The sequence below is a fragment of the Dromaius novaehollandiae genome, chromosome 9 (genome assembly GCF_036370855.1).
Source record: "Dromaius novaehollandiae isolate bDroNov1 chromosome 9, bDroNov1.hap1, whole genome shotgun sequence".
NCBI classification, from domain to species: domain Eukaryota; kingdom Metazoa; phylum Chordata; class Aves; order Casuariiformes; family Dromaiidae; genus Dromaius; species Dromaius novaehollandiae.
The window spans coordinates 20,907,709-20,930,037 of NC_088106.1; the positions used below are offsets into that span (position 1 = coordinate 20,907,709).

Here is a 22,329-nt window from a genome sequence, read left to right on the forward strand (position 1 = left end):
ACAGCTTCTTAGCATCTATAAACAATACTGATTTACATTACCTGAGCATAGCGAACCTACCAAGTTTACAAATACCCTGGAATTAAAACATCCAAGCCTCCCGATCTGTTACACTGCAAGTGCTGCTTCTGCCAGCTAAAGGTTGGAACTATACCATCTCCCTTGGATCTCTGTCTGTAAGTCTAACCCTTCTTCACTGCTGTGATGGATATAAAACTGTGGTTTAATGAATAATTCATGCTTGCATAATTAATACCAATTGTTTAACAAGAAGCAATTGCTACATGAAGGATTAAAGTCACGTCATGTCCAAATAATGCTGTATTTTTAGGTTTGTGGATACTAGTGTTTAAAACTCAATAATTAAAACATTTTAAGTGAGGATTTCAGTTATATTAAAATGTATCAATAGTACACTATATTCAAAGTGTCTTCAGCTCTGATCAACTGAAAAATTAGAAAAAATGTTTCACTGATTTGAGGCATTAGAAGATGATCACACATTACGTTATCTGAAATAACAATGTAATTCAGATTTACAGGTTACATAATTGATTTCACAGGTATAACAATTGAAATTTAACTAATGAAGCCTCGGTAAAGAATAGTAATTAGCAGAGTTTTCTGTGGCAAAAAGGCTTTAACAATCAAATTTGGATAGCATCTTAGCTTTTCCATTCTTACCATTCTTTGCTGTATTCTTATTCTGCTCCCACATTTTCAGATTTGCTGATCTTTTTTTTTGGTTGGAGTTGACTGTGGGGGAAGAGAATACATTTCTTTCATAGATGAAAGTCTTTAGTTGATAAATCATATTATTCCATTTTAAATTGTTCTCATTTTCTCCAGCTTGGCCTTCAGACTTGCTGCTGCATGTTTTTATCCACACTTTGGTCATATGTTCATTTCATTCATTGTACAGCAGAAATAGCATAATATATTCATGTAATTGAAAGATTTAACAGTTTATGAGATTGATTACTATGATCTCCTTCATGAGAGTGTAGGCTTGTTGCAGGCTCAGTTGAAGCCTTGCCGACTAGAATGGATCAAGAAATAGTTATTCTTATTACACTGTGCTTTACTAAAGTCAGGCAACTCCCTTTTATATTATTATTATTTAACATTTATATTACTGTAGTATCAAAAAGTAGAGCTCCATTGTTTTAAGCATTATACTGTCATGTCTAGGCATATTGATAAATCCTCTGTCTCAGTACGGTGATGAGAAAAGACAACCTGGATAGGTAATTATTCACAATGGAGATTAAAGGGCTTAAAATCTGGTCCCTGTCTGAAAGCTGACAGGGTGGATCATTCCATGTCATCAAAACAGGCTGATTGATAGAAAATTGCATTGATTACTATAACTACCACATGTAAAAATTAGTCTCTCCTACTACTAGACCCAAAGTCCTTCAGTAGAATTACTATTCTGAACATTGTTACTGTATTTGCTATATGTACTGGCTTTGTTCATAATACATAATGCAAGAACAACAGCACTGCATCTGCAGTGTTAGAGTTCAATGCTAGCGTTTACTAGTCTCCATGTAGCTTGTGAAGCTCACACCTCACTGCGGTGAGTGGTCAAAAAAAGACCAGCAAAATAGATTTTCTTTTTGTGAGAGGAGCTTCTGTGCTTCAAATAGAGATAGCTTTCGTCAGGATTGGCTTATCAGAACAGAGCTCATGACTTGCTTTATATTGACAATGTTTTAGCGAATGAGAGACTGACATTGTTTTGCAATGAAAGCATGAACTATACAGAATACTGTGGAAGGTACATAGTATAAGGAGACACCTTCCACTCCCTTAAGGGCTTGCATTTTTTTTATTACTTACAATATTCTTTCTAATTTTAATGCTGAAGCAGTGTTTTATTCAGGGAAGTGATTGTTTCCTTCTGCCTCATACAAATCACCCAGCAATAGCCTGAGACCAACAACACTTGTGCTTATCAGTTGAAGTGTAGACAAGGCAGACTGTGGTGTCACAGAGGCTAGAAGCTTTTTTAGGGGCTAAGCTAGTAGTCTGAAAAATTCAGCCTGCAAAACCAATTGTGTGGTACATATACTAAGAGGCAAGGAAGATTCAGGTTAGACCTCAGGTAAAGGAAGGGATGATGGATACATTTTCTTAGGGAAGTTGTGGAATCTCCATCATGGGCTTAAAAAAGCCAAACAGTTAGCTATCGTTAAGGCTAAAAGCGAAGTCTGTCTGAAGATTTGACTCTTCCCTGAGAGTGCACCAGATGACCTCTCCCAGGCCTGTCCAGTTCTGCCTTCTGGGTGAGCCCTGATACAGGTGCAGAGTCCACTCACTTGGGTGGCACTGTCCAGGGCTGTGCATTGGTGCTGGTCTGTGTGCCTCCCTTTGTTAGGAATGGAGCTTCAGCTACATGCTAGTCCTGATACGCACCAATACCTTGTCAATCTTGTGATTATTAAAATTCCAGCAAAAGATACGTCTTTCAAATGCACTTAGAGACAGATTACAAAACAAGTATTAGATTTTGTCAAGTTTCAAAGTTCAGCTGTTCTTGAATGATCTATGTTTAAAAAGTGTGAGGAGCTAGTTTACTCTGCAGAGAAAGATGAATTTTTGCAACTTGTGTCTTTTAAAAACAAGCAGAGAACAGGAAAAAATGAGTTTTCTTCAGCTTGTCACCAGGAGTAATTAGCCTTCTGCTAAGATCACATACAGAAAACTCCAAATCCAAAGGGAAGAAAAAATCTAGAAAGGTATGAATTAGTGAAAAGGGGGATAAAGATGAAAGCAGCCTTACAAGTAAATGTCATAACATGAGAAACAGTAACATATCCTTTTTCTTTCTGCCACTATTCTTATACTCCAATAAGGTCTTATTGACCTAAACTCTGCTCTGCAGAATGGTATCTCTGTGGACACACTTTCATGGTTTCTTCAGTAGTCCTTGCTGCAATACACAGTTCATTCAAAATACCTGTGGAACTTGCTCCTTCTGCGAAATCCAGTGTGGGTTGTTCCCCAACTACTGATTTCTACTATTTTAATGGCATAAGCAGTTCTGAGCTTTGACATGGAATTTCTTATCACTGTAATAGTGACTTACGGTATTCATCCAATCATAAAACAACATTATGAAAGCAGCAGTTTTGCTGATGTGGTGACTATAGAGTTGCTTGACATTATTCTGATAACATAATTTGACTGGATATATGTTTTGGCATCCAGGAAACAGGGACGCTGGTGGAGACTGATGGCGCCAACGTCAGAAAGAACCTGGCTGTAGGAGAACACCCAGCAAATGAATAGGTGGCTTATAAGAAACCCCATTCCCAAAGGGCAAAGTCAATAAATAGATTGAAAAAATAGAGAGAAAAGGCAAAGACACCCAATCTTCATATTTCTTTCTTATAAAAATAACACAGATAACTGAGGGGAATTTTACAGCTGAGCAGATGCAGTCTGAAGAAGATTTAGTTCTAACCTGAATAGTTGACATTCACTATTAATGTTTCTGTTTCTGTCGTAGCCTTCAAGAATAATAGTGTTGATAACGTGGAGTAAAGTTTCTTTTATCTTGTTCTTACTTTTATCATTTTCTTAATTTCCTACACAAACATTTCTCAGAATACTGTAAACAAAATGCCATCCTCAGGAGGATCAGCACTGGTAGACATTTTTTGTTGTGGACATTTTATTGCAGAAGCCAGGACCTTTTCTTATGTCCCTCAAGAGCCCTTGTAAACACTTCTGCTTTCACATTTATAAAGTGTATTTATCTCCCAAATCTCCAAGATAAAAAGCCTGTTTTGAGAATCAGCCACAAGCATACTCTTTCACATACTTTGTCCATTCTGAACTGATCATTTGTATGTATCATAGATTGGTCTTTTTTCCCTGTCATTGAGTAATAATATGGCATAGGTAAAGGACTGTGACAGGGTTATGGCTTAAGGCAGATCATAACTGTGTTAAGTAATACAGTGCCAAGACTTCAGTATTAGCACAGTCAACAAACTTCTCCAAGTAAATGATAACATTTACGTATTTTGCCACCTGCTGACATCATGTTTCCCTTTACACTGACTCCAGTGTCAGACTATTTCTAAAGTTAGTTAGAAAGACTTCATTATAGTCATGTTTTTAAGCACTCTGTGAAGTCCCTGAGAAGCAGATTTGGGGAGCTGGGAGCCCGGAGTGGGTAATTTCACTATATATTTACTCTTCTCTTAGATCATTCTGTGGGCATCTGTTGTTGGCCACTGTTGGATGCAGAATACATATTGGCAAGATGGGCCTTTGGCCTGCCCTGGTTAGCCCTTCCTGTGGTTCTGTGCAAAAAACCCTAAGAACAAAACTCAATCAAAGAGTAATCCAAAGTAATAAATAACGAGAAACTATCTTGGGAAAGCAAAATACTGAAAATCAACCAAAAGAGAAAAGAAGTTTTTGTCAAAGTGATTTGGCTCCGTTTTCTCTCGTTTTTGGTTGGAACATTTCCATTGATAGAGTTGCTAAGTGCATTCTATTTACAAATATAAACACTTGATTTTGATCAGCAAAAATGCATCAGCACACTTGAACAGTGTCAATGATGACATAATTAAGCTCACAATTTCCTCTCTGTAATGATTTTTAAATGTCAGCAGTCATTTTTTGTCTAATTGTAGCCTGCATGTCAGCACTTCCTCTTAAAACAGCATGTTCCTCTCTGTTGGAATTTCACACCTCTCCACTCACTCACTCACTTCACCAGTGAAGATAATGAAAATGATATAGGGCTCCAGGATATTTTCACTCCTGTGCTGTTATACCATTTAACATCAAGCAGGCAGAACGTGGATTTTGTTTTAATGTACAGAGTTAGATCATTTAGGCTGTAAATAATTATTTGATTTTAATGAACGAATCAAAAAGTAGTCTTATTTTTATGGCCTCCTGCTGGTGCTTCACTAATAACCTGTTTAAAAGCATGGGCTCATGATAAAAATACTCTCACACATCTATACTGGAAACTTATTCACAAGCAGAGAACGCTTATCCTGCAAAACCAGACTAGATCAGTTTGGTGTTTAACACAGAGCAAAGGCAGGTGACCCGTCCTCTGTAAAGGTTGCCTTTTCGGAGGTGTTTTCACTGCAGTCTCATGCTATGGCCTAGAAAGGGACCTATGAACGGCTGCTCTGCATGGTGCCAGGCCTCCAGAGCTCACAGCATAACAAATAGGTGCACCCGGAGTTTGTCTCGGTGCCCTCTACCTCTCCCATAGCTCACCAACCACGTCATCAAGTGTATGGAACTGTATCACTTGTGCGATGAACTGGAAGCTCTGCACTGAGGTTAACAGCAAACATTTTCCACTCATCTGAACATACACTGGAATTGGAACTGGGGCGAAAGGGGCCTCCTTCGGTCCAATTTGCTTACAACTCTTCTTCAGGTCTCTGATGATACTTAACAATAGGGTTTAGGAGATGAAGCTTATAATTTACTGGCCGGTTTATTATCAAAATAAGTGAAGTGCTGTAAAGAATATACATGCTGAAATCAAATCATAAAATAACACTGAGGTGTCTGATAAGAAGAAGAATACTATTGATTATCTCTGTGATTATATACACACACATATACAGAGGTGTATCAACCCTACTTATATGTCTGAATGCCCCCCCCCCCAAAGATGAATGAATAAATAATGTATGTGTGTGGGGGATGTCTAAAGCTCATGACTTTGATTTATGTCTCAGTGATATCACCCCCACAGATGTGAGACACACACACACACGCAGACACATGACTGTGTATGGGCACATAGATACACAAGTGATTGTGTACATACTTATACAATACAAACACTGGCCTGGTTCTCTATCTAATTCTTTGTGTTTTATGCTGCATTTCCTGTCCTACACTTTGAATTTTTCCTTTTGACTAAATCAGCTCCTGAAATTTTCTGGAGTTGTTGGAAAGGACAAGAATTTTTACCAAACAATCACACCATACACACTAGTGAGATTTATGCATGAAAAGCTAGCTGAAAAGCAGTGCTTCTGGGTCACTCCACTGCAGAGCGATGTCCCTGAGGGACAGGGCTGGTCTTTACCCCTGTTCTTCTGAGGACTCTGCACCACAGACTGCAGTATATTCTGCCTTGCAGACCATTTCATTAAGGAAATCAGGCAAAACAAACAATAACCCAGCAAACAAGAGGAAAAGCAACCAAAAATCTTTGAGGCCAGCCAGGAGAATATAATGCTGCTGATGCCAGAGGAAGACCTGCTGTGAGAGCTGGTAGGTGCAGCTAGATTATCTGCATATGCCTCGAGAAAACAGGAGAGAGAGTGAAGAAGTAGGAATACTAAAAGCAGAGAAAATATGGCAGAGGTGAACCTAGAACTCAAAGGGAGACTGATCTGGAACATCCTTTCCCCATTTTTATACTGGAGGCAAAAGGAGGAGACATTAAAATTAATTACAGATTGGATGTAACATGCTTATATGGCAATTAGCTATACTGAAACGTTGCCACCAAGTTTCCTTTCCCTATAAGCAGGCTCCACTCCTATGCACTGCAGTCCAAAAAAAGATCAAGACCTCCTTTCCTGATTGCTCAACTAAAGCTACATTGAGAAAAGGGAAGGGAAGAGCCATTCCTGGAGTTGTATGCAGTTCCAGGTGGCTTGTTGGATTTTCTTAAAGATAATAAGGTGAAAGGCTACTTTGAAGAGCAGGTCCATCTGTTCCCACAGAATAGCAAAAAGGAAGTTTATATATGTCAGTTTAGCTCTTCAGGTCCTCTGCAGAGGACAATGCAAATACCACACAGAGTTACCCAAGTTACCGAATGACCCTGGCTAGGAGTTAAGGTATTTATTGGTGGGTCTCAGTGGTTGGGTTTGCACCTCAAGCTTTGAGAAGGTGTATTTTAATGAACTACAAAAAGCAAAATGCATGTCGGCATTTCATATACTCTTGCATTCCCCTCAGCATTTAAACATGATGAAATTTGGAAAAAGAAAGGGGAAATGGAGTTTTCCACTTCTATGAACCAAAAGTATTGGGTCATTTTATGTTACTTTGTTGCACATAGAATTTAAGCTTATATTTTACAATATTACAGTTGTAAACATTCCCATAAATTCAGACTAATAACTAAATGATGTTGGTAGAATGGCACGTTGTTCATTTACAATGTCTAATGGAGGTAGGTTCAGCCTGTAGGTGTCTAGAAAGGTTCCCTATACAACTGAAATAGTCTTATAGCTTTTCAAAACAGACTGTTTGGCAGATTATTCATGACTCAGTCACTGTGTACAGGGCATTGACTTCTGCTGCATCTGAAGGTGCTTGACATCTCTTAAAAATCATGCTTAGAGTATTTCAAGTTGGCCTCTCAGAAAATGATGCATATTAAATTAGAGCCCACATCTGAAAACTTCAGTTCATTTGCTTCACATGAACTTGAATATGCTTCATATGAACTTGAACTGAACCTCAACCTTACAAAACAGGGCATGTTAAAACATAAAGACAGCTGAGTGGTAACCATGACAACAGTACTTTCAAAAACATATATATAGCCAACATTCATATATATTGTGAGGGAGAACACATGATTTTGTGTACTTATTAGTATCATTTCATGCTGTTTGCATTACTTCTCATCAGCAAAACTGTAAGATATGCAGGTCTTTCCAGATACCCTATTAATTCACCCTTGATATATTTTTCTAATCTGACAAAGCCCATACAAAACGAGGTTGGTCAAAATGTTTCAAGTTTGGATACAATATGTTCTCAAAATGTTAGGTCTTAAATTTCGAGGTCTCTCTTTTGTCCTTTTTTTCTTCTTCCAAAAGTTGGTACTATAAATATACACCATTTTTCAATGAGTCATAATGTTGGTTATAACATTTTCACATTTTTAATTGTGACAAAAAAGTGATGATTTTCATTGTGGTGTTTTATGAAGAATGTTAGCAATTTTTCAAAGAACACGCCCTGTTAAATGAGAGTTTATTCTGTCTATCCAGAGGTTTATTGTTTTTTTTTTTTCCCCTTAGACTGACCTTTCTTTAGTTTGGATGGATGTAGGCACTGAAGTAAAATGCTTTAGGTCTCACTTTATATCCCATTTCACTCCAGCCAGGGTGCCTTTTTTAATCCTCTTTTCTCTAACTAGAGAAATACAGCCCTTTCCATCAATTTGGATGGAAAATATCCTTAGTTTATTTTGTAATACCTTGCCAAGAGGTATTTCTAAATGAGGATTTTTTCTAATCTTTAATTACTATCACAAATACTTTCGCTGCCTGCACATTCCTTTAGTGAAAGATTGTATAGAGCGAGTCACTGAGTTCTGCATGTCCTGTGGGACTATGTGAGGAGCTACAAACTCCCCTTTCACACACTGAACAAAAGCCAAATTCTTGCTTGTCATTTTTTTTTCAGGTCTGAAACGTGAAAGCAGTAGGTACAACACCAAAGTCTGAATACTGATGACCAGGCCTTCTTGGGTGGTATCAGGGTAAGGCTTTAGGTAGCACTAGAATTTGGCTGTCATCTTTATCTTTTAATATTGTATTGCTTTTCTGGCCTGTTATGTGTTTATTTTATAGCATAGTCACAATGTTTACTATTTCTTTGGAGATCTAATGAGACTGAATTGCAAATAGGATGCTGTTCTTTCCCCTAATAAGAATAGGACATAAATAGTTCAGGTACTATCAGAAGCACTGCAAATATATATATATTTTAAAAAATATATAATTTTTTTATATATATATATAAAATGCAGTCCAATCAAGAAGTGTCTTATTCCATTAAATAGCCTAAGATACATCTTTGGGTCGGCCACTTTTATTACATAGCACAAATAAATAAGTGCTAACTCGGTCATCCTTAGAGCGCCTAGGCACACTGTGTTAACTGGTGCTGCAGCCATACCTTTGAATCCATTCTTTGCATTTGGGCTGGGGCTGTCCTGTCCTTGCAGAACACTGCGCTCGCAAAGCAGTGACTCCGGCTAGGCTTACCCATCCTGAATGTGATCTGGGCTTCAGTTTGGCTTGACTTCCCTGGCTAGAGCCAGAATGTGAGCTATTGTCTAAATAGGATGGCTAAAAAGGGAGCCAGAATTTGACTACAGACTCCTTCCCGAATTAGTGAAGTTGTATAGATGCAGTTATAACAGATTGCCCAAGGTTATTTAAAAAAAACAAAACAAAACAAAACAAAACCTCCAGTCCTTGCATTGGTGAAGGTCTCCTGTTCTTAAACACAGGGCTCTGTTTCGCCTCATCTTCAAAATAGAGGGCTTCAAAAAGGAAACCCTTCTTGCCCTGTTTGCTTGCCTATTCCAGTGTATATATAGGTTAGTTTGAATTAATTCTTAGATGAAGAAATGCCATTTAGGAGGTAGGGGACCTTCAGTGTATCAGTGACAGCTGAAGTGGTGCTGGAGTCTTCCTTTTACTGATTTTTTCAAGCTGTGGTATCCTTTCCTTAGTGCATGGAACCAACCCTTTTCTACTTTGGGGAAAGCAGGAATATACAACCCAGCATATCCTACATCCCTTTAACTGTCCTCCTTTTCTTTATCTGGCACTTACTGTATGAATGGTATTATAAAGGTACCATGAAAGAGAGCATGAAAGGGCACAAATCCACATCATTAATTCTCACAGCAATGAGAACCTCAAGAGCAGTGACATCCTCCTGGCTTTAATGGACAAAAGAATCATGGCACAAGCAATAAAGACCTTTCAGGCTGTCCTCTTGATGTGACCTTCCCTCTGGCTTTTCATCAGCCTATGCACTGGCTTTGGACTCTCTCTGGACTTGCACTATTGCAATAGCAATAGTGTGTGCCTGCTGCTGGCACCCCATATCACCATCTACTGCTGTAACCGAGGGCCATTCCCGCTGCCACTTGGAAGCCTGGAATCAGCCATGGCACAGTTAACCTCCTTGGGTGTCACCAACACTAGCAGAAAGGCCAAGCAAGGCCCTTTCATATCTAACAAGGGCCATCACACTCCTTCTTTCTCAAATGGAGTTGACCCCAGAAAACTTGTCATTAGAAGCTGCATTAGTAGGCATTTGTGATGCTGTAAAATCTTGAGAAAAATAGGGTGTGTATAAAGAGCAGCACATGCTAGGACACCTGCTCTCCTCCAACCCAGACGATACCTCCATGCTGCACAGCACAAAACAAAACAGTTACCAGCTCAGTTGTGGAAGGTATCGCCACGTCAGTGTGGCTCTGTGCCTGAGCTCATCAACTTTCCTGGTCCGGGCACAGCGCCACAGTGATGTGTCTAGGATCCACACTAGCTGGATTAGTGCAAAAAACAGGCTCTCTGCAGTAAGATTTGAATTCTCATTTGTAGAGAATAGGGAGAAGATGGTCTCTCAGTCCTCTGTGACAAGTTACTGCTCCTCCAAGTGTTTAGGGTCTGTAGGGGACAGGAAACTACCTGACTTACTTCTCCAGAAGACTGTAAATTGGGAAAACACACCCTTTACTGCTGCAGAGGTTCCTAAATGAAGCACAGATGGATGGTTGCCAGTAAAGCCTTAGTACAGTAGTTGGCTAGGGAACAAGGATGCCCTGGCAACCATGCGTTAGCAGGGATGCTGCATAATCTTTAGCAAACTGTTGTGTGCTAAGCTTGGGGGGGGGGGTCTGCTTCCCACTGATTTACATAGGAGCTGCTGCAGAGAAGCAGGTGAGGGATGGAGACTGAAGTTAGGCTCCTAAAGATCCTTAAACAATTTTGCAGGGGTACTGATTCTTTCTTTTATCTGCTTGAAGCTACAAAATGAGAAAAGGAGCTTTGGCCATCAGAAGATGGAAGATCTAAGGGAAGGTCACACAGGACCCTTCAGAAAATAACAAAATTAAAGCTTACAGAGAGAAGGGGGAAAAGAGCTAGCTTATGGTCTGTAGTTGCTTTATACTGCACACCTATCTGTTTGATCCATGATTCAGTTTTATAGCCTCCAGAGTCAATGCATATCATCCTTTGTGTAAGTAAGTGTGCATTGGTGCACTGGTAGTTATGGAATAGTTGTATGTTTATCATACATGCCAATGGTTTCTCTTGCTCTTATAATTAGGATTAGGTCACATCTTGAATGCTGAGATAGCAAGGTGAGTTCTCTTCAGCTAATTGCTGCACATCATTTGATTACCTCCGCCCCAAGGTGCAAGGTCTCTGGGAGATGTCATTCTCTAATGCTTCCATACACCTAAACTTCTGAGGAAGACAGTTGGGGATGGCTTGTGTTAAATAAACCTGCAGAATGCAATTAGTATGCCAGCAGCCATTCAGAACTGAGCCCTTATGAGCATGTTCATTAATCCTGCCCACTAATGACAGCCCCAAATCTACTGCACTCTCTGAGTGGTACAGGTGAGGTCTGGTGACTTCCATCACCAGTAGCCACCCTGCACATGCGTTCAGCAGGACGGTCCTCTTCCAAGCTGTTGTGTAACGTGGCCACTGCAAATGTACAGATGTGTTTAACATCAGAAGAGGCTCTAGTATTTTGAGCAATGGAATAATCTCTGGGGCAGATCTCATGTATTTCACAAAAATGGTGTAAACCTTATTATTTCATAGTATTAGTTAATATTTATGAGTACTTTGAAATTCTCAGAGGAATCATTATAAAGTTGCTACAGACATTATTATTATTGCTATAATAATTGACAAGAACAATAATGTGTTCTATAATCTACATAAATGCTAATATTTTTTTGTTTCCTAAGAGTATTTATGTGCTTTATAGACTTTGTGTATTTTTCTCTGTGTCCTCTGATCTCCCGGAAATTAATAATGATCTGAAATGTTAATGTTTTGGGATCCATTTTTATTGTCCTTCTTTTAAATGCAGATTTCTATGGAGGGTTTGCTAATGGTATACACATTTGTTTGAATTAAGCCCTTTAATGCTAGAGGAGGAGATCAGTTTGACATGGAATTCAACTGTTGTTGTTTTTATAAGGAGAAAAGGACTGCTGGATTTAAGAGTGTTTGAGTATATCTGGTTGACTGAACTGTTTCCTCAAGGAAGTATTCATTCAGTCAATGTCCTGAAGGGTTAAGAAAACAGAAACCCATAGTTTTACTGAGTTGCTGTTATGTATGTTGCCAAGGGAACTGTAGCTGGAATGTTTAAATGTGTTGTTTCTCCCCAGACCCACAGGAATGGAGCTTGTGTGTCTTGGTGTGCTCTAATCCTTGCAATTAGCTTGTATGTGCTGGGGGGCTTACAGAACTGGATCAGACCAGCTACTTGCTAGTGACACTCAGTAACATTCCCACCATGCTGGGTGGCTTTAGTTTTGGATCATACTCATAACCTATATGAATCACAACCTAAAGCAAAAAAGGGAGTATATTAAAAAGCCCCCCCTTATGCTTGTCCCTGGACCTCATGGACTGCTTTCAATAATACGCATTGTAGAAATTAAGGACTTTCAAGGAAGTCACCTAAAGACTTAGGTAAGATAAATCATGAGGCTGACTGATCTTTACACAGGTCTTTAGTATCTCTAGTGCCTTGCCCCACATGTGTGCTTTTACTGAGTTTAACTGGCGTAAATCTGGAGGAAGTCTTATTGAAACTGACTGTTTTAGCAGAGGAGGCAAAATTTAGCCTTGTTTCCATTTTCATGGTTAGGCTCTCACGCTGCCCACAGATCTGTCTCCACAAAAAACTATTCAAGCTCTCCTCATTGCCAGATCAATTGCTATGAAGAAAAAAAAAGAAAAAAAAAAAAAAAAGACGTCTGTAGAGGTCTACTGTGACTTGGATCTTTCCAGAGGCTGGGAACAACGACAAGTTCCAAACCCTTCCAAAAATCTTCCATTGTGCCATTACTCTCAAATGCTAGTCCTAGGTTACCACCGTGCTTTCTCAGGAGCAGCTGGCAAGGACCTCCTAGTTGTGTCAGACCTTTCTCCGAGCTCACTGCTACACAAATTGTTCTATGCTTTGACTGGTTTATGTATTTTTCTTGGTTTGTGGAAGGATCCGCATTCAGGGCAGTGCTTTCAGTTCTGTGCTTGTATTTCCTCCTATCACTCAAGTTAAGTTTTTTTATACTGTCCAAGATAAATATGTCTTAATATAAGTTGAGCCAATTCTTGTGCCAATGGACATGGAAAAAATAGGTTACCTGCTTCTTTGCAGCTGCCCTTCAAGTGTTTGAAGACTGCCCTGTCTTTTTCCTTCTGCAGGCTGACAATCCTTTCCCAGGTCATGGTTTCTAGACACCGGATTCTTGTTGCATTACATGGCTCCAAAGTATGGCCTGCATCTGTAGGTATGGCTCCTAAAACACAATACAGGACTCCATCTTATCACTGCTGAAGAGGATTATACACATCTTAACATCTTATCCATGTTTACTGTGAAGTTTCCTTTTTTATTCCTGCATCAATGTGACACCATTGACCAACAGGCTTTCTTCCTGCACCCAGATTAAACAGGAGACTGTTCAGCCTGTCCTGCAAGAACGAAACAAGGAGGGAGGCTGATTCACACTCCAGTCTTCCACAGTGATCTCAAAACCTCCTTCAGTCACGTCTGTAGAATTCAGGAAAACAAAATCAAATGATCAGCAATAGTAAAACCAGGGTGAGAGAATTCAGTGGTTCCATCAGTGGTCAGAGATCAAGTGTCCTATTTCCGCGGTTGTCAGACCAAGCAGACAGTGCTGAAGCTAACCTGGGCATGCTGATGGCTCACATCTCCTGACTGCAGTGCTGGCATCACTTCCATGAAACTTCCTGATGAGGCTGAGGATTTCAAAAACAAAGAAATAAAGGCCAGATCTTGATCAATGTTTTCTGTGGTTCTTTTACTCCGTTCTTTTGATACTGTCAGGCAAAGGGCAACTAGCAAAGCATGTTTTTGGTTTGTTTGTTTATTCTCCTACCTATTTTTGTGTTTCATAAAACTACTGTCCAGTTTAGTTTGACCAAGCATTTCTGCACAAGGGGAATCCAGTTCTGAAAGCATGCAGTAGGGCTGGACTGAGGTGCATTGGCAAGAGGGGGACATGGCTTGCCTGCACACTGCTTGCCTCTGGTTCATACTTCATTGCCCAGATTAATTACGTTTTTATTTAAAGCAGTCTCTTAGAAGTCTCTTTGCAAATCTCCAGTCTTCTAAGCAGAACCCAAACAGAAGCTCTGATATGAGCTGTATCTGCTATTTAAAATACCTAAGGAACCTATAAAATACAGAGGGAAAGTGCAATGAAAGTCCTGCACTCCTCAGAAGTGTTAATCCTGCTATGAGTGCTAAACTGCAGAGCCCTAATGATGCACCGAGTGCTTCTTATGTCTTTCTGTTTCTTGCCATTTGCAACCACAAAGTATGGATGAGCAAAAAAAATCTGCCTTTTTCCTTTTATTAGATGCAGGGAACTCTTTTTGTTTTGGCAGTGCTTCTATTTGTCGTTCACAAAGTTTATTTTTCTCTCCTGAGTTTTTTGGGAGCTTTTTATTTCCTGTCAGTGTGGAGGAGAAAGCTGTTCTCGTCTGTAAGTTATGCGCCCCTTACAGTGCCCCTTAGTTACACAGCACAAGGAAAGGAGAAACAGAATCTATGGCATCGTGCAGAAATGCTGCACTATACAGTTTGCCCTGGTTAAACATTCCCAGAAAGGGAAAAACGCAGTGCAGTGGAGCTCTTGAATCTCTTTTGGCCATTGTGCTGTAGATAATATAGGCACTTAGGGGCAAACTGAAACAGTGTTGGATTCTGGGCAAATTTCCTTCAAGATCTGAGCTGCATAGACCAGAATTAGTTCCTCTTTATTTCCTCTGTACAACACTATCTCCTTCATATCTAAAGAAAATGACATCTGGAGCCTTGAAAAGCAATACTTAGCAGCTGTGGGAGAATTTCAGACAGATTCATTTGTCCACGTGCCCCAAACTTCACCCACCTTTTTTGATCTTTATCCAAACAACTTAAAGTATGCCTGCAAAACAGGGATGAAGATCTTGTATGTACAGATTTTTTTCGTCATATGTAATTCTGTCATTTTTGCTTGCATTCCAGATATTCAGGGAGATGTCAACCTGGAAAGAAAAAAAGTGGTAATTTAACTAAACATTTTTCAGACCCAGCAGGAAGCAAGGTTTGCATTTTTTGATATATTTTGAGATGGTCTTACTTTGTCTTTAGCACCCAGCTTTAATTCACTTTATCTTGCTCTTGAATTTTTTGGTGAGGGAAGTAGACCACTGAATCTAGTCAGCTCCTTTGAGCTGCTGAGGATTTCTGAATTGTACCTATATGCATTCATGGCCAGCGATCCCTATTTTAATGACAGAATGGATCAAAACACGGAATCTAAATAGCAAGTTGCATGAAATTTGAATGTGCACCTGCATTTTGTGACTTGTGCCAGCTGCTTTTATTTGCTGGTATATTCCAGCCTTTTCAAATCTTATGCATATGCTTTAGTGACTCATCTTCGAGAGCAAACACTTCTCTGCTTATATTTACACTACTTCTTAAAGCATCATGCAGTCTTTATAGTTGCCAGGACCTTTTAACACTGACATGCCTATCACAGACAAAGTCCATTAATGTAACGCAAAATGCTGGATGGTAGAGCCGATTTTGGTTGTGCATAAAACCATCTGCAACTGGGAGAGAACATGATTTTAAGCACGTAAAAAAGAAAAAAAATTGTCCATTAAGTACGTGGATTGGTATTATGAGGTAGGAGAAAATATGTTTCTACAGCAAAGTTACTATTGGTTACTATTGCAGACTATGAATTATGGTTCATCTACTGTTCCACCAAATAATAACTTTCTTCCCATTATATTCAATTAATTAGTTATTGGAAATACACTGAGGCAAGCATCCATTCAAAGAATGAAACCTTTGAGCACATGGAGATGCCGGAGATGCTGACATACAGCTTCCTCTTCTGCCAGGCTGTAGCTAGGCAGACCACCACCACCACCACCACCCATGGCCTTTGGTTAGCCTCTGCATTTTTACACTAGAATTTGTTTAGTTGTCATTAAATGGTAACTCAGGCAGTCCAAGTCGGCGCTATAGGGGGCTGCAGAAGGGGGAGCGCAGCCCCCCTAAACATGCTGCCGGAGCCCCCCAGTGTGGTCCAAACAAGGCAGCGTTAACCCTCCCGAGAGGGGAGAAACCCCACCAACGTTTACACAGGCCCCCTCTGCTCGCAGAACCGAGGCCCTTCCCTGCAGGCACTCAGGAGCCTTTGAAATGGAAAATTTATGCCGTACTGAAATAGTTCGTACTATAATAAACAACTAGTGCCATCACTCTGCTGGCATTTGGAGCGCGATTAAACCTGAACCCCGTGCGAGGACCCGGCCTGGGGCGGCGAGGGGGCAGCTCACCCCTCTGCTCGCCGTCCGCCGCTGCCTGCCGAGCGGGTCTGCCTGCTCCCCCCCGCCGCTGTCCTTGCAGCGAAGCCCCCTGCCCCCTCCCCACATTTCTTTGGGGCACGGGGCCTCGCAGGCGATTATATAACTTATAGGTCAATTTGTTGTTTGGGCAGAGGCGCTACAAGAATGTGGTATGTTGGCTGGAGCTGTTTGTTTGCTCAAGTTCTCAGAGTTCAATGAGGTCATTTTCTCATCTTCCCTGTGTTTTCTGTATTTTCCACAGACCTGCCAGCCTCAAACAACACCCTCTTTCTTCACATTAGAAATGGAAACACGTCCTCTGCAGGAATTTTCCACTTAATAGCTCCTGCTTTCCTACCGGGGGCCTCAGTGCACCACCACTGCAATGCTGTATTTCTTTCCACTGCAGTTTGACATTTTGCAGCCAGAACAAGGAGCAGCATTCACTCCATCCCCGCTTGCGAAAAACATAGCTCTGTGGGCGCCCAGAATGCACCCAGTGCAGCCGTCCCCGGGGGAAATGGCAGAGGTATTTAAACATCACTTCATGTCACTGCGGATATGACATTGTCTGGTAATCGTGATCTTTTGTAGTCGCTTTTCCGTCCTCCCCCAGCCCTCCCCCCGCCACACACGCACGCCCCCCCGAGCCTCTGCTCTGCTCGCCCCGTACGAGCCAGTCGCACGTTGAGCACTCGACTGTAATTGTTTGCCTTTGTGAATTATTTCCTGTGCAGCATAATATTTACAAACTGTATATCAGGTCCTGACACTGTGATGAGCAGAAATGCAGATTGCAGATAATCTCAGCAGTAAACAAGGAGTCTGCTTTAAAATGCGCTGAATGACCTGTCTGAAAGCAGCAATATTTGCAGACTGTTTACTGCTGCGACGCAGTGATGTGGTCTGAAACGCAGCAGCCTAAAGATTGGATCAAAATGGGATCTCAGAGACTCGGTCAAGCAAACCCTGTAATTATTTTGGTGTTTGGGGCTTTTTTTTGGTTTTAACATAGGGCTTTATTACAAATTAATAAAAGCTCATTTCCAAAAATCCCTTTGCCATGTCCATGAAGCATTTTTTTTATTTCTTTGCAGGAAGATCAATGTATGGAAGTAACCGCTGTTGATTGCTGGAAGGGAGGTTTCCCCTGTCTGCGCAGTGGTAGAGTCTCAGACAGCAAGGTCCCAGTAGGTCAGACTGGCACACTGAATTGCGTATCAAATGAAACTGGGATGCGGGAAAAGGGGGGAAAGAGGAAGAGGGGTGTTAGTAAGGAGGTTGCTCAGGCCAGGAGGGTGGGCCAGTGAAAAACAACAAGAAAAAAATAGGATTGATGATTTGCAGGACACCTAGGGTATTTCTTTCAGGGGGTATTACTTCCACTTTTAACCAGGAACAAGAGCTGGTAGAAAAAAAAGCGGCAGGAGCTGACAGCTTTGTGCTGATCAAAGGGACGTAGCATTGAATGCCTTCCTTTGCTAGCTAGTTATTAGAAAGGGAGAAGGGCTCCTTTGCCATTCTACTTGGGAGAGATGGGATTAAAGATCAAAAAAAGAGGGGGACTGGCCTGACTTCTTTGTTCAGAAAATATTTCTTTTTTTTTGTGCTATGCTGTCCACTATAAGACAAAAACACCCTTTCTTTTTGTAGCGTTGCCGCCTTTCTTTTCTCAATGGGTAAGATTTCTGGTGATGAACAATTCCAGCAGCATCTCTTTTTTATTTTATTTTATTTTTTAATGTAGAGAAGGCCACCTTTGGGAAACTTAGCTAACTGTCTTTTAGCCTGATTAACCTAGGAAATAAAGTTTAAATGCACTGCTGGGATTCTGTTAGGATCATCAGTTCACATAGATAACAAGGAAAGGTGTTAAAATGCACTTCACTGGTGCAAGTGATCTCATGTTGTAAAAATGATTATCCCCAGCAGAACAGGGAAGGATTAAGGGGCCATGTCCACATCTGGGAAACTCCGTAAGTGTTTTATTAGCATTAATACATGTATTGATCAGAAAAAGAAACCCGTCAGGATGGGGGCAAATGGCACAATGTGTTGAACTTGCTCTCTTAAGTCAGTGACATGTGATCATCTTTATTCCTAGAATTGCAATAAAGCTGTTAAGCAGTTTGAATGAAATTGGGAAAATCCTGCTTGTATGATTGTGGATCATTGTGGATTACCTGTCATGTAAGAAGAAAGACTGTTACCAAAATAAGACTATCTCATTGCAGAGACCTGGAAGAAGTGTGGGGTGAATTTGTTGTTCTAGCTCTAAATCAACTGAACTGCACTTCATATGAATTTGATCAGAGTGGTCTAACTGCTCATTTATATTCTCCAAACATTTCTGTTAAGTGGATCAGGAAGAAAAAGACTAACAACATGCCCCATGCTTTTGCTCCTTCCTCCACTGCTTCTCACTTCAGGTTGCTGCTTCCTAGTGGGAGTGAGAGTAAGGCTGGATGCATGTGCAAGCAAGGCTGAGATGGACACCAGTAAAAATAAACGTTGTTGACCAGACACATGAATAACTCAGCAGCTGAATACTGATATCAGCAACATTTTCCACACTTTTCATTCTGCTTCAGTTTGCAGCCCCTAAATTTTGTTCCAGCTTTACAGAAACGACAAGTATCAAAACAAAACATAGCCAAATACGTGTTGATTTTAAAGCAAGACTTTTGATACCTTCCTTTAGCAGAGCTAGGCTAGTGAACCAAATAGAGGGTAAAAATCTTCAGGGTCCTTTTTGATCTATAACTCAGAGTGCCCCTTAAACAAATCTAAGTCCTTTAGTGGGTATTAGGAATGCAAATCTTGAAAAATGTCCTCATATCTGTGCTGCAGTCTTCATTCATATATGCTATGTTTATTGACAGTCACCATGCTAGAGAGGCATATAATTAGGCGAGTCTTGGTAAAAACTACTTAGAACCGTGATAGATATGATAGACAAATTATTGACGGCATTGCTAAAAATATTATAGTTACACATGTTCAAACCTTGTCAAGCAGTTACCTCTTTCATTCCTATGTTAAAGGCTTCTCTTTCAATGGATATTTGGAATACTGTATATGTCTATCACTGCAGTAGTGACATTTGTTATTTTGCTCATCAGAAATGTCATCTGCCTATCAAGATATCTAGGATAAGTAGGACTGGGAAATTTTGTTGATTCATGCACAGGCTTTTTTCTGCCAGCAGATGTATTAGGAGAGGCACTTACATTGATGTGGAATAGCAACAGAAGTCAGCTTTCCTGACTGCAAAGTTAAAGGAATAAAACAGTTGCCTTAAAGGGATGTTTTGGAAATTACTTCACAACATTAAGGGGGAGGGGGACTATTAAACCAGTCAGTCCCTGACAATACAGGATTGTTCTTATTGTAACTAGGGCTTGCAAAGGACTTTGAAGATGAGGAGGACTCTGTAATTGCTAAGAATTGCAAGTACTATAGTATTTTGAGGATGCTTAGCTACGACACTTGGCTCCCCTAAAAGCCTGATGAAAAACTTAACTGAAGGCCTAGTAAGTAGTCAGGTGACAAAAGAGACAGGAAATTGGGATGCTAGAAAAGTGGAAAGCAAATTCTGAATAGTGAGGCAAGTAAGAAATGAAAAGCCAAACCTATAAAAATACGGAGAGGTTTTTAGAAATGGCACCATTATGACAAATGATCAACACTGTTCCAAATATACTGTATTTCTCCACCCACCCCTGAGTAGATCTTAAGTACCCTTCACCGCCTTGGAGTCAGATTTCATGCCAAAATGTCTGTGTTACTAGTTTTGCAAGTGCTACCACTAATTGAAACCACATAATGTTGCAGATCTGAAATAAAGCAGGCAGGGCATCCCTGCTGAAAAGCTACCCAGCAGGACAAACCCTTTGTTCTCTTTCAAAATGAACTAATTCAAGGGAAATGTTGTCTAGATCATTACTTCTAAATGTATTCAGAATTTCCTTCCCCCCCCCTTTTCCCCCCCATAATTTTCCTGGTTAGATATCAAAGGACTTTGCTATTCTGGTAAACTGCAAAAATGGTTTTAATATGCACACTTGTCATTTCTAGGTGTATGAATTTTGCTTTTGCAGAAATCTTACATGGCACATATTGTGATCACCTGTGGGTAGGGTGGTTAATTAGCAGTCTAAGTCCTATTTCATTTCATTTATACCAGAGTAATTTAGACTAGGAAAATGATCACAGCCACAGTCTGTAATTTAACCCCCTCCTTCCACGGCCATTTTAGCAATCAGATTTTAGTTGAATGTGTTCAGGAAGCTCTTACACTGCTTACTCCTGAACTGTGCAAGCTCTCTCCCTTCCCGGCTCCCCTCCACCCTGGCTGTTTGTCCTTTGAGGTAGTGTTAGCTGAATGCCTTTAAGAAGCTAGAAAGGATGCAGCTGTCACTATTTTGTTAATCATAAAATCGGTACCATGCAAAAGGTCTTAGGAAGGCATGGGGTTCATGTCACTTCCTTTGAGAAAACAGGTTGTTCTCCAGTATTCTCAGCAGTGAACTGAAAGAAAAGGGTAAGAAGTGGACCAAGATTATCGAGTGTGGATTTTTCAAGTGCCTCAAAGGAATGCGTGTACTGAATCATCACTAGATATCTGGTTTGGAAACCCCCCCAAAGCCACCCTCAGCTCATCGTGGGGGAAGGCCCGTTACATAATTTCATTCCAAGCCTCATCATAATTAAAACTTTTGGTGCTGTAACAGTCGCTTAGCTGCACTCCTCCCACTGGTGGCATGGCTGCGTGTCTGTGGCTGGCTTCTGTGCACAGCCTTGAGAAGCCCAAACAAAGTATGTTCTTTGTCATGGGGAATGGTAAAACTCATAGTAGCAGCTAACTGGTAAAATGCAAATACCTTGTTCATTTGCAGCTTGACAGTGAAGGCCTTGCTAGCTCGGTGTGTTCTAGTTCTGTCCTTTAGGACACTTGACTTCAAAATTTAAGATGACTTTCTGGGATGTGAGGACATAGAGCTTCATATATTTGTTTCCGCTCTGAAAGATATTAGGAAAAATAAGAAGTTCATGGTAATGGTGAGATTCCAGGAAAAAAAAACCAGTTTTGCTGTAGGAGTTTTGATTGCAAAGTAGTAGATGAATAGGTAAGCACTTGCTTTACAGTACTCTAAAAGACCTGGCCTTTACTGATGCTATTAGCATTCCCAGTTAACTAGATTCTCATCATACATGTGTTAAAGTTTGAAATGAAATAATCATATAAATTCCTACCAGTTTTTGTATGTCTGCTATGGATTATACACAAACAATCCACACTTTTAACGTTTACTCATGGTGGAAACTTTAATTCTTTGCATATGTATTTTCACGACTAAAAATTCATATTTAAATGTGTCAAATACATTTGTATTTATGAAAAATTCCTTCCTGAACACTGGTAATCAGTTATCTAGTGAGTGTGGAAGCACAAATCTCAACGGTTATGTCACTTGTGCCTTACAGCTGGTGGCCATGTAATTATTTATTTTCTTGAGTCCATGGCCTTTGGAGACACGGATTTCCAGTCACCGGTTAGTCCCTGAGTAGTGGGAGACCTTTTGTGAAATACGAGACTTTGAAGGGAGGAGGGAGGAGTTTTCTTTGGAACAAGAAAAATGTCTGTGGATTTTGTTTGAAGACACAGTGTATGATTAATGATTCTCTATTCACTGGGAAACAGTAATTCATATTAAGTCAAATGAAATTACACCAGTGAAAATGCAGCCTAATTGAAAAAAAAAGAACTAGGCCTAGGAAATCCAAATATCAGCCTTTTTTCTGGGCAGTGAAGAGCATAGTGTGTTGTAGAGGTATTAGGCTCAGATTTCCAGTGAAGAAGCCAGAGAGTTTGCTGCTTTCTGTCGGCTCCGTAGAAGACAGGTCCTCATCTCTG

At 40.3% G+C, this 22,329-nt stretch overlaps 2 long non-coding RNA genes across 6 annotated transcripts in view; one reads left to right on the forward strand and one right to left on the reverse strand.

The window, feature by feature from the left end:
• The window catches only part of LOC112988825 (uncharacterized), a 120,168-nt gene extending 102,701 nt beyond the window's left edge, over positions 1-17,467 (forward strand). For 4 of the 5 annotated variants that reach the window (XR_010390510.1, XR_010390509.1, XR_010390512.1 and 1 more), the window contains 3 exons: positions 8,440-8,515; positions 13,239-15,151; positions 16,675-17,467. This is a non-coding gene — a long non-coding RNA (uncharacterized LOC112988825). The remainder of the gene's footprint in view (positions 1-8,439; positions 8,516-13,238; positions 15,152-16,674) is intronic. The other variant, XR_010390511.1, reaches the window with a different exon arrangement.
• On the reverse strand, positions 386-21,429 carry LOC135329174 (uncharacterized). Its single transcript, XR_010390513.1, has 4 exons — positions 21,296-21,429; positions 14,957-15,092; positions 13,178-13,333; positions 386-756 (listed from the first exon to the last, which is right to left on the reverse strand). It is a non-coding gene; the product is annotated as an uncharacterized LOC135329174 (long non-coding RNA).
• Positions 21,430-22,329: the final 900 nt, after the last annotated feature.